This window comes from Fringilla coelebs, assembly GCF_963513975.1.
Source record: "Fringilla coelebs genome assembly, chromosome: Z".
NCBI classification, from domain to species: Eukaryota; Metazoa; Chordata; class Aves; order Passeriformes; family Fringillidae; genus Fringilla; species Fringilla coelebs.
Genome location: NC_140031.1, coordinates 44,914,398 through 44,927,908, shown reverse-complemented (window position 1 = coordinate 44,927,908; position 13,511 = coordinate 44,914,398). Strand labels below are relative to the sequence as shown.

General features: G+C 33.4%; 1 protein-coding gene across 5 annotated transcripts in view; it reads left to right on the top strand.

Moving 5' to 3' along the window:
• The window catches only part of MEF2C (myocyte enhancer factor 2C), a 114,104-nt gene that overhangs the window by 5,310 nt on the left and 95,283 nt on the right, over window positions 1–13,511 (top strand). Inside the window, exon 1 of one of the 5 annotated variants that reach the window (XM_084225064.1) lies at window positions 6,495–6,564. The exons of the other annotated variants lie outside the window; for them this stretch is intronic. The gene's annotated coding sequence lies outside the window, so the exon portion shown is untranslated. Of the gene's footprint in view, window positions 1–6,494; window positions 6,565–13,511 lie in introns of those variants that run through there. 5 annotated transcript variants of the gene reach the window in all.

The window sequence follows — 13,511 nt, the reverse complement described above, 5'->3', positions numbered from 1 at the left end:
GCCACAGTTTTATGTAAAGTATGAGATCAATTTAGTGAAAGCTGAATTGGAAATAAAGCCTGTTATTCTAAGACTTTCAAGAAAAGCAGTGAAATTCTTTGGTACTTATTCTGTTAAAGAAGTTTTAAAGATATATAAAGTCAGTTTGCAGTTAAAAATCAAAGTTTCAGAGTTAATATGAGTAATAAAATTTTGTGTCTTCTCAATGCACATATGATAAATTAAGGGGCCTACTTACAGAAAAATTCCGACTGAATGCAGAGAGTTAAATCTATATATGCAAATCTTGGTCATGCGAATTAGCAGCTGGTTTTAGAACACTTTAAAAGTGCATGTTTTGGGACTGTGTTTTGCCATCAGCCCTATTAACATAGCATTTTTCTCCCAGTAGTTTTAAAGTGTAGAGAGATCTTTACAAGACCAGTTATTTATTTAACCCAAGAAATATCATATAGTAGCCTATCCTTTAAACTTCCTTGCATCTTGAAAGTGTTTCAAAGTATGCAAATGACACCTGTTATTCTGTGAGGAAAGCTAACATGCTTAGAATTTTCTGATATATTTTCTGATATATTACATTGCAACTTGCATTGTGAAGAGAAAGGAAATGTGGAAGAAAAATAGAGGGAAGCATAGCAAAAAAGAATCTTTGTGTCATTTCCAGTGTAGCACTGATACTCTGAAATACTGCCAAACAGAACCCCACCCAGCTTTTTTTCTCTTTTTTTTTTTTTTTGGGGTGTTTTTGTTTGTTTTATTTTTTTTTTTGTTTGAACCACCACATTTAGATTGCAGAGATCTAAATTACAGCCTACACTTGTGTTATCTGACTTAGAACAATTTCTGGACAAATTGTCTGAGAATTATTTTAGTCCTATATGGAATACACTGGCACAATACAGATTGAGTAATCCCACCAGTGAGGTCAGATAGACTATGCCCCATTCGTAATCCCCTGAACAGGTGTTTTAGCAGTCACCTGCTGCAGCAGGGTAGATGTACTTATTTCTGCCTTCTGGCACCTTCCCCAATATTGGAAGCCTGCAAGAGCTCGAGTGAAGAGAGCTCCAGAGATCTTGGCCAGTACAGCTGGTCCTGGAAGTCAGTCAGTGTCTGCTTCCTTCATTTAAGCTAACCATAAGGCAGCCCACAGATTAAGGACAAAATTGAACAGATGGCATACAGCTCCTCTGCCTTCTTTTCCCAGGTTATAAAGCTGATATGAAACTTAGATTCAAATCTAACAAGTCTTATCTCACTCTTATTTCTTCAACTGTATAATTGATTAAATGAAGTTTATAATAAAAATTATTAACCAAATACTGGTGCAGGAATTCACCTTAAATATTACCATCTCTTGTTTTCCATGCTGTAATCTCAAGGTCCAAGTGAACTGAATTAGAAACAACATTATTTATGTTTGCTTTTATAGATATAGGGTGCATGCCACTTGTGGAAACCACGCTCAGTTAAATTTCACTATTTACTTTTAAGTTGTCAATCAATAGCTGTTAGCAAAGTATGTACAAAGGGCAAGAAGGGCTTGTGAAATTGTTTATAAACCACATCAGAACAAGTCAACAAATTACAGAACACTAACCACATGGAACATTAATTTTAGTAATATAAAAAAAAAACGAGTAACAGATTAGCACGTGCTGTTTCTGTGATTTTGAATAAAATTGTTCCCCCAGTGAAAAAAATATTCAATATGACATTATATTCGAAATAATAGTGCATTTTTAACCAGATTGTTAAGATATTGTTGAATTATCAGAGAAATTATAATGTTTCAGAACATATTCGCCCTGTAAAAAGTTTGACTGCACTTTTCATTTAAAAATTCAATATGGACTTCTCAATGAACACTGTTTTAAATATTTTTCATTGGAGTTGGGTGGAAAAGCTGTCCCTAAAATGGGGGGTAGGAGGGGAGCATTGTAGACAAACAACAGGACACTGAAGTCCTGTGACCATCCTGTATTGCGGGCCCATATGTCCTCTTCAGCCTGGCATTTTAGCCTCAGAATTTTACTGCCAAGAACTCCCTTTTGATGGCCATATCCCATGGGAATGCATAGGCAACTACTATAAAAATGCTAATATTATGGGGATATTCTGTGAAACCAGCAGGAGACAGTATGTTCTCTAGATTTAGCCTCAGGACTGCTTTATGTCTGTCCATCAGTGTCCTGAGCGTGTCTCTGCTTATACTGAGTACGATAAGTGGGAGAACAGCAATAGAGGAGGATGGCTTTTAGGGAGGTCAGAAGAATGCAGATATGGTCTATTTGTTAAAATGGGACACAATGAAGAAGAGTTGGTCATGTTAGTCAAACTTAAAACCTTAATCTTGCAGAATTTTTTCATTAAAAAATCCTGCTGAAGTATATATAATTAATCTTGCTGTGAATAATCTTTAATTGTTGCAGACATAGGGCAGTGGTCCTACTGATTGTTGATTGAAATATGTTGTAAAGCTGTAAGGAAAGATCTTTGGAACAGTATTTGATGAGACAAATTTGATTTGATTTTGTCGACAGAATCTTGGAGAAATCATCAGTTTTCCAGTCATCTTGTTTATGTATATGAGATGGACACATAGCAGAAGAATGAGAAAAAATCCATGTTATGACCCCAGTGCAATCTATAAAATATGTGAATTTGCATACTTACTAATCTTCTTCATGACATATTTTTTATTTCAGAATACTGAGCCATAAAATGCATAACTTTATCCAAAAATTAATGACTTTATCCAAAACACATGCAGACAAATTTTAGAAATTATAAATATGACCATTAATGTTGGTAAGAGTCTATGTACTGATATGGTACATAGACTAAAAGTAAAACAAATGTTATTCATGTTCTTGAGTACACACATTTAAAAAAATATAACTCATGCTAGTACTCTTCATTATATGATGTGTACTTAACAATTAGAAATAATATAAATTTACATTCAAAATGTGTATCAATGTGTGAAAAATAAGTTGGAAAAAATAAGTGGAAAAAAAGTTTTCCCATTCACTCTTAAAACATGATTAAATGATTGCCAAGCTACCTAATTGAAGCAAACTTATCGTAATTATAGCCGTATCTTTGGTACGTAGAAATCTGCATATCTTCACCGGGAAAACAAAAGGATCTGGTGTTTCCATTTTATTGTTGATGCTGCCATAAAAAAGATTATTCATAAGATAGAGAAGAATGATCTTCTACATTTCCTGTGGTATTAAGTTGGACTAATATTTTTGTAGGTTTTCCAAAAATTGCTATTGACAAAGCAAAATGAAAATCTATTTTCCATACATGTTCCAGTACTTAAATCCTCATTGAGAACCTTGTATTTTGTTCAGTTATTCTTCCAGTAGATAGTGTCACAGGCTTAGTATTACACTGAGTGGTGACATGCAAAATAGTAATCTAGAAAGATCCTTACTGGGTGCTATCTTTTCTGGAACTTCATATTTTTAAAAATTGCATGAGAGGTGATACAGTGGTGACAGGCATAATGCAAATAATTATGACAGATAAAAAGCAAGCAATAGAAAAATTACTATTTTTGCATCATATTTTTATTGCTATTAGGATTATTTCCCTACGTTTCTAATCACGTAGTAATACACATCACTGAGGGTGCAAGGATTTCTCAAAGGAGGCAGGGTGTGTTTTTAACTTTTTTTTAAATCAGTATATAACAGTAAAAAGCAATATGCCATGCAACAGAGGCATGACCAAAAAAAAGAGAGACATTCTGCTCTGTTTTTAGGAGCAGTACTGGTCTCCTATTTGGACAAATGATGATTTTCTTGAGCTGCTTTCTGTTACAGGTCTCTAAAAGTCACCACTGTAAAACAGTAGCACTCTGTTCTACCACATTTTTATGTACATGATTACAAGCAAACCTCTCATGAGACCGTCACTTCATTGACTACTCCAACAGGACACTTCTACAGATTCCCGATAAAAAGGAATTTTGAGACTTGTCAGGAAGAAAGTATTTGTTCGCCCCTTTTGCTTTACTGTTTTCCAGATGTGATCAGAAAGAGGAAGCTATTCCACTAATGGATCAGAAGATTGCTCTATGAATTAAATACCATTCTAAAAATACAACTCCCATGTTTGATGGATATAAATTCAAAATACCATGAGGATATATTAAAAAGACCTCTTTAAAATCACAAGGAATCTAAAGATGTACAGTTTTGTGATATTCTGATGATGATAATATGTGAAAGAAAGAATCATCAGCATTCTATTTTCATATGTTGGTCTACATCCTATTCTTATATGCAGACTAGTTAAATAAATACCCACTCTTAGGTCTGTTCACAAGACCGTTTTCTATGACCATGATCTAAACTAGGTACCTAAATCTGAAATACAAGCTTTCTTCTGAAAAGGCGAGGGTATCGTGAGCATTCAAAGTGTGCTCCAAATTTTGAAGTTTCTTGAATGCAATAATTGTCAGCACCAAATGTAACCCATCAGTTTCAATTTCCAAGGAGACTAGGGAGGAGACTCCTTCAACATGAATTCCAAAGTCTAAAAATATTAGGAATATTTAAAAAATTTATGTTTATCCTTAATGTACAATTCAGTAATCATCATCTCCCAAGAGATACATGAACTTTATTTAAGGCAAGAGATGCCAGGTAAAAAAATTGCAAGTGAAGGGCAGAAGCTGAAAAACAGTACAAAAGGGACTCAGAACCCCCAAGCGTAAATTTTCAATGGAACTGCAAACTTTTAGGGTTTTTTTTCTTTGTTTTTGTTGGTTGTTGTTGTTGTTGCTGTTTTGTTGTTGTTGTTATTGTTGTTGTTTTGTGCAAGTCTGTTATGAAATGCCTGAGTGGAATGAAATTATCAACTTTTACTAAAACCTTAAATTTGTGTTGGGATGTGTTCAGAAAATTAGAAAGGACTTAGGGCAACGTCTAAAAGGGGAATTTAGGTTTTATTTTGCTGTGTCCTGTTTTCTACTGGAATCCACATCCCAAATTAGATCTATAAATTCTTTATGAACATTGGTTTTATTTTTATGGCAGAAATTCAAGAGCTGAGAAACCTGATTGGAAAGACTACCTACTCTTAACATAGAGCATTTAATGGTAAATTCTGTTTTCCGTTGGTTATAGAATATTGTGGGAGAAAGCTAGTCTCAGTTTCCAAATGTGAGCCCATTACATTTTTGTATAGGTAATGAGGTAATCATCAAAGGAAGGACTGTAATTGAGTAATGTTTTGCTGGAATGCCATTCCTTACCTATTGCGTTAGTTTCTTAATCTCTTTTACCTCTCTTACTAAAAATGCAAGCCTTTCTATGTTTCTAGTCTGTAATATAGCTTTCTGTTTAAACTTATAGCTAGTTTAAACAACCAATTCAATGCCATCTTTGTTATTGCACGGTCTGAAAAGTTTAATCTTGCTTTATAAAATACAATGTATAAGAAAATAGTTCTTTTGATTTTACCTTTGTAATTGCAAGTGCATTCATCTAAATACATAAAACTAGATAATAAATACCTCTGTGACAGTCTTTCATAATTTTTAGTGACCTCATTCTTTCATTTGAGTTTGCTTTTGAACAGATATATACCATGCCTAATCTAGCTCTGAAATCTAGGATAGGAGTTAGAAACATGAAGAGATGTTTGAATATGAGGACAGTGAGCATGCTGTAAGTGAGTAATGAATTGATTATGGGTTGGCTGAGACAGGAATTACAGCTCCAGGGTGTGCTAAATCTCTCAGGCTACCTCAGAGTGTTTCATAAACCTATAAGAGAAAAAGCAGTTCCAAAATAACCATTTTTTGCATGTTCTCTCTCATCTTCACACCCAGAGTTTGGGTGGTCTTTTAGGAAAGACCTTGTGGCCTAGCATGCATGACTCTACAGCCAGTTTCTTGCATAGTTAATGTGCCTGTTGAATATGTAGGTGTGAGTCAAAAGAGGATTTCATGAACATATTATTATGCTTGAATTAATGAAGATTTAACTTAAAAGTTAAAAAGTTGTGGATACTCTGTCTTGACTAGTATTTATCCAAGAGTTTGAAGCTGCTCATAAGTTATAAATACATGCTGCTTTTTCCTTTTTTTTTACTATAATTTGGAAGTTCTGATCTCTTCTCATGAAGAGAACTTACATCAAAGTATAATAATGTATTTATTTAAGAGTATATAAGACATAAGTAAATATATGACACTATGTCCTTTGTTCATATATTGTACCATAACTTCACTGACTTGATGACCTCCTAAAAACTGCTTAATATACAGGATTCATGCTGTTGATTAACATTCACCTCTTTTTCTCAGTTGCGCTCTGACTCTTTTTCCAGACTCATTAGAAACAAAGGTACCATTTGAATAGAACATTTCAAAAGAAGATCTTCTTATCTTCTCTTCTGGACCATCCTGGGAAGAATATATAAAGATGTTCCACTTCTTTGATCAAGACCATTATAAGCAGACTTAAGCAGTTTTCTAAGTCCCTCTTGAGTGTACGTGTGTGCTTGCCATTCACACATCCCGAAATGAGATGGAATGTGAAGGTACATTTTATGCTTTTCTAGAGCTGTTCTCAGATTAGGAGAGTATACCTCAGCTTCTGTCTGCTAGATGTTAATTGTATTATGTAACGATCTGTGTGGGTTTCATAAAGTCAAAATCATTCAATTTTTTCTAATGTGATTCTGAAGTACTTTCAGAGTACCAAATGATCACTGTAGATGGAATAGCTACAGGCTGAGACTGCTGGCCTCATGGGACTTCCAGGTCCTTCAGATTACTGAAGGTGCTCAGACCATTAGATGGTGTATGAATCTTCACTCAGCTGGCAGTCCAATTTTATTCCTGATGTATAAGACAAAAGTGTGTAAAATATCACAGCAAAATTCAGAAGAGTTTGTATGTCCTTTTTACTGGAACACCATACCCTTAAGAAAGGGACAGAGAGAGGGAGGGAGGGAGGGAGGGAGGAGCAAGCTTATTTGATCTACCTTCAAATATTTAGTTTATCTTCAATTAACCAAAAGGGAAACAATGTAAATTGCTTTACAGCTGAAAAAAGATTTTACAGACTCATCAGAATTTCTGAATTCTTTCCTGAGTATGAGCATGCAGTTCTGCTGCCATGATGAGTCAATAGCTGGAGAGTGGTTTTTTTCTACTACTGAAGGTCAGGTTCTCCTTTTATGTGAGAACACATAGTTACCCCTCTTTGTGGTGGCAGTTCTGTACTGACAGCTATAACTTGCTGATTCTTTTTAGAGCCATCTTGGGTTCTCAATCCATATATTCAAGTGAAACTTGAGAAGATGCAAGCAGCAATAGCAAAGCTGACTCAATCACCATTTATGCTAATTCAACATGTGAGAGGCCCATGTCCTGTAATGCTAGAGTATTAGCAGGTTATTTGTTTTGTATTGATTTTAAGTATAATGCTACTTTTGTCTGAGAGCATAACTAAGCAGAGGAAGGATATTCTAGAGTCTGTAATGGCACCTTGCATTTGGGAAGTGTTGAATCAACTCTTACATAATCTCTTTTAGATAACTGTGAGGATTTCACTTTGCTCACGCATCAATTCCCTGTCTGTAGAATGAGATGGTACTTCCCTGAGGCAGATTCTATGTGACCCAATCACTGTGGTAACAGTGTCCATATGATTACTGTGGGGAGTAAACAAGGCAATGTAGTCTATAAATACATAGTGGCTTTTAGAGAGTTACAGTCTAAAGCAAAGGAACAGACTCTTAGAACTTCACTTTTGCAAGAAATAAATTTTAATTAAAGTTTAGAACTTTCTGCTTCTTTCTGTCCATTTTTCTTCTACTTCTTTAGTAGTTGTGCCAAGGTATCCATGTGTGTTTCTTCCACTGTCATCTGGCTCATTCCCAGCAGATGCACACAATCTGTTTTGCTGTCATTGACAGGGCTCAGATTATGAAAAAAATGTGACAGAACATGCTGCTGTAGTCACTTATACAGGATTCTCTTTTCTAAGTAACTAAGAAATTAATTGTTTTTATTTTTTTTTTTCATATTGCTCAGTCTTGGGGTTTTATCCAGGCTACTTTGCATTGGGTTAAACAGGGTGTTTGTTTAACATCTTAGCTTTCTTTTTTAATTCCTACTTTGTAAACTTAAAATTTGCCAATTATATGTATATAGAAATCACCACAGAATGTTGACAGACCTCAGTTTCAAGTGGCGGCAGTACTTCTGGCCATTAGAGAATAAATGTACTATTCCCAACTCTTTTAGACAATACTATAGTTTCTTTTAAATTTTATAATAAAAATACAAAGGTTCCAATTTATAAATAATCCTGACCATCCAAAGACATACACTCCTAAGTATCCTGAATATATATTAATTATACAAAAGGATTTTTTATATAGGGATAACGTGTTTCTTCTCATGCAAATTTATAGTCAGTAAGAGGCTGAGTAGAAACAAATAAAAAAATGAATTTTTTTTCCTTTATTGCCTACAGAATAAAAGCTATAAACCTTAATGTTGTCACTTATTGTGATATTTTGGTAACAGGTCTTAACATAGATTAGGGCCTGTGCATGCTGTGGTGCAAATACACATTAATGAAGGGCTCTACCTTTGGCCTTAACAGCATGAACAAAAAGGATAATAAAAAAGACAATAGATGGAAAGAAATGAAGATTTTTTTTTTACTAATAGGAATATCTTGCCTTTCTTCCCAGTGTTCAAAAGGAAGACTTGGTGAAAGTAATTAAACTTTATGGAAAGTATCTAAGGAGAAAAACAGTGTTTATTAGGTGATAAGGTGTTCTCACTGTCTTTGCCAAAGAAAAAATTAATCACCAGCTCAAATTTTGTGTTCCTTCTTTGCTGCTTTCTGTCTCTATCCCAATGAAGGCAGGGATGAAAACAGCAATTTCCACACTGGGCTATTAAGTTTACAGCATAAGTCATTAAAAAACCACTAATATTAAATATGTATAGTCATTCTGCATGTTTATAAAAAACAAAATTTGGTTTACAAGCGGATATTGCCTGTGATTTTTTATTTTGACCTAAATTTTCCCTTTGAATTGTACTTTGTTCAGATGGGTTGATGGCTCTGGCTCCTTTAATTTTTTTTATTCTATAGCCAAAAGAAAAAAATCTTCCACAACTAGAATCTCTATTAATTTCCAAACTGAAAACTAGTTTAGTGAGCCTAGTGTCTTGGCTGGCTTTGAAATATCTGCATATATACAGTAACATAAATTAAATATATTTAAATAAATTTGATCTATATTTTTAGGATGTATTTTTAAAGACTATTTCATTTTGGGAAATGCCTCTATATACTTACAGATCTGAATTCACATTGTTGTCCCTCACCTAATTGCAGATTTTGTATCATTGATAGATTATTATGTTAAAAAGGTTATCTGGTAATATGCAACAGTGGTAGACTGACATGAACTAGTGGTTTTTCTGTAAAATTGTTTTTTATGATCATGTATATATATTTATACATATGTACGTATATATATATATATGTATATGTATGTGTGTGTGTGTGTGTGTGTGTTTTCATACAAATATGTATGGTTTTCAAACTATGATTGCATGCTGCTAGGTATGCCTTATAAATAAAACTATCAAAATGTCTCTTCAATTAGACTTCATAAAAATAATCAGTTCATAAACATGCGGTATTCTTTATCCGTAAATATACAGTTACTAAATAAAATGAAAGTCTAAAATCCTCTGTATTATGGGTTAAAAATATAGTATTTTTTAGTGTGATCTTTATAAGTGCTTTTATATATGTTGGCATATTTTGGTATCAAAAAAAAAAAAAAAAAAAAAAAAAGTAAGAATACCAAACCTAATTTCTCCTGATTTTATAGACAGGTTGAATTAAAAGATTACTGTAACCCCTGGTTTTTCGTCATAATATTTTTAATTTGTTTGTATGTTTTTAAAGGAGACTATTCTTGTATTTTGGAGAGGACTATTACAGGCTAGACCTTCAAAGTTTCTGGAAATAATTTCAACTTTTTAATTAGTCCTAAAATTACTTTAGATGGGATTTGTTAATGTGGGCATTTCTAGGTGACAAATAGCATCAGTGTATCAGTTATCACATATAATGTAAAAAAGCAGACAGAGAAAATAGAGTCCCAGATGATTACTTTTACTACTTCTATGTCTTGATTGCTAGGCTCAATTTAACTCCAGAAATATTGTTACAACTTAGCTATTACCCTTTTAAGACTAAGATTGGAACGCACCTATTAGTTGTTTGGGTAGTGAGAATTGAAAAGGATAATTTAATACATTTCTAAAAGAGCAGAATTTATATCCTAACACTGAGAATTGATACTTCTCCAAAGTGTCAGGAAAGATGGCAAAGACCAAATGAAAGACTTCAGAATGTAATATTTTCTCATTGTGTCACCTGTCAACCTTGATTTTTTAAATTTAAGCATATTGATTATTGTTCCTTTATTAAAACCAAAACAAAAAACAAAAAACAAAAACAAACATTCCTTGCCCCAAAATAATTATAATTTTAAAAACCTATATAATTAATTGCCGCTTAGTACAATAATACATTGCTTTTAGATCTAAATGCTAAACACTAGAATCTCAACACCATTTGCCTGGTATTTTATGATCCTACATGCAGTCTTATGTGGTAAAAAAGATGACATTTATACACATCCAAACTGGACAAATTAGATGATAAATTCCAAAGCTGAAGACTTACTATATAGAACTTTGTTCTGAATATTAAGCAGTTTCAGATTCTGTTTCAAACATCAGTGCTGATCTCAGCTGTAGATACCTAATAAGTAAGAAGATATGAAATAAAGAGGGTGTTTCAGGTTTTTTTTTAAATTTTATTTTACATAGCTGATAACTTTCAATGAAAAAACAAAGGAACAAATAAACAAAATCATGAGAGAATTGATAAAATGATTAGCAGAAAAGCAATAGACTGAGAGCTGGTTTTTTCACAGGTGCTGCAGCTTTTAATTTACATGAAGATTTGTATTCCATTTATTTTCATCACTACTGAATAGGGACTAGTATTTTCAGTGTCCCAGTAATGTTTCAGGAATAAACATTGATGCTGAAGTGATAGTATGCAGATATCTGTGTATCTTCAGCTAAGCAAATATATAGAACAGGTCAGTAAATCCTGTATATATTTCCATCTTGTACTTCAACAGTAACATAAATAACCTGAAGACATCATTAAAGGTATCACTTGTATGTATGATTATACATTAGAAAAAAAAATTAGTATTATAAGACAATGTTTTCTTGCTGTTAAGGAGGTAGAACAGTTGGGGCTTTTTCAAATGAACACACTTTCCAGTGCCTTGCCAGTAGCATGTTTCCAATGGGAGAATCATCCTTTCTAGCTGGCTAAAGCAGATTTTTTCCCTGCGTAAGGCTTGATGTGGATTTTTCATGAGCAGAAACAACCTATTTCTGTGATGTGAGCTGGCCTCAAAAATGTATTATTCATAGAGCATGGTTCTTCACCAGTAATAATAGCTTGAGCTGATACTGTCCCTGATGAAAGCACTGTTTGTATGGGGAATTTTTTTCTTTATAAAAATACACATATCGTTTTTTTAATCTGTTTGCCTGTGGATGCAGGACAAACATATTACTCAAGGAAAAATTATATTTATATACAGTTTAAGAGAGAAGGGGACTGTCTGAATGGAGACAGAGCTGACCATTTACTCTTACACAGTGCAGAGAATTGCTGTGGTGTACTGTCATGCTATACCTGCCTAAATCTCAGAAGTTGTGTGCATCTATGCAGTGCAAGAGATACCTTACAAATGCTTAATTTTGAATCCCATCACAATATTTAACTCTAAAAAATGTATGTACAAAAATCAATTATTTGGCCAATTATATTATGGCCTCTGTTTCTCTAACAATATGTCACTGACAAAAATATAGAAATTGATTTAATTATAAATTTATTATTTTGAAGAAAAATACTGCAATTTTGAGGGTCCTTTTCAGAATTATTCAGAAAATTTAAGCATGTTGACAGTGTTAATACAAAGCAGCTCTTTCATGGTAGTATTTCTAAACAATCTTGTATTGGGTTTAATTGACAAAGCTTTTAATACAATTCAAATTTTTTTAATTAGCATTGTGATTAAGCTTGCAAATACACGGTCTCCATAACTGTTCCAGTTTTTTATTTCTGTTATCTAAAAAATGTAAAAATAAGAATGGACAGATAGCTTTGTTGTTTCAAGCATCTTATAATTCCGCTTTAGTTTGTTTGAAAACTTTAGTGTGAAAATATCAAATGTAAGTAGGTGAAAACATAACATATATCTTTCTGATTGTGTAGATTTTATTGCGTAGGAAATATACATTTGATATTATGGACTGAAACCTCTCTCTTCAGTATGTTGTTAGAAAAATTCCAGGCAAGAAAGCTCTTACTCAAATGCTCAATGTGCGTCCCAGTTAAAGTAAGGCCTAGATCAGACCCACTGGGCAATTCAAGCGCTGAAAGATCCTGACATTTATTTGAATTAGAAGAGCCAGGGCATTTCTGGAGCTGAGAAAAGAAACAGTTAATTACAAGAAGGTAAAGCAGATGTTTAAGGAACATGCAATCTCTGATCAACAGGATCATTTTCAAATCTTCAATACTTCCTTAATTTTTATCATGTTTGTCTGTATAGGTCATGTAAGGCAGAGAATTTTTCTTCTCTTGTACATAGAGTACACTTCTTATAAGCAGAAGCTGGGTTATGGACAGAAATATTCTATATTTTAAAATAATAAGAAAAAAAAAAGAAGGCAAAGCAGCAAGTTTGTATCATCAAAAAGATTTTGTCTACTACAGGTTTCAGTCAGAACTTCTGCACACAGTAGCTTGTCAGAAAACCAGGCAACTGTAGCTACTTCAGCATTACATTAAGCTAATATTTTCTTTCCTTGAATACCCACTGTTATGTAATAACACTGAAAAATAGTCAACTTGTTTATACAAACTTACCTGAGAGACCTCTTTAAGCAATAAGGCCTGGCGGCTGTGGAAGGTCCTTTTCTGAATGAATAAAATTTATCTGGTTTTGGTTTCATTGCCTAACTTGCTTAATAAAAAAATATATAAGCAGATTTGTAGAGGTTTATTCTGAATTGAAGTGTGAGAAGATATCATGTGAAAGCCATTTCTCCTCCTAAAACTGGACTAGGCTTCGTTGCACAAGGAAACTTGCGTTACTATCTCCTTAAGCTCATTCTTCCATTTACTGAAGTCTCGCTAGCACAAGAGAAACTCTTTTCCATATCAGAATATTCACCAAACATGTTCTATTTTCTGGCATCTTTAAGTGTGAAATTTTCACACAGCACGTTACAGAAAACTTTAGATTTTAAATCTCAGATGAGAAAGTTTCTTCCTGTCTGCATGAAGCCATAGGTGTTATGCAAGCTTGTACATGCACAAAGCTGATCTAAATGAGGTTTC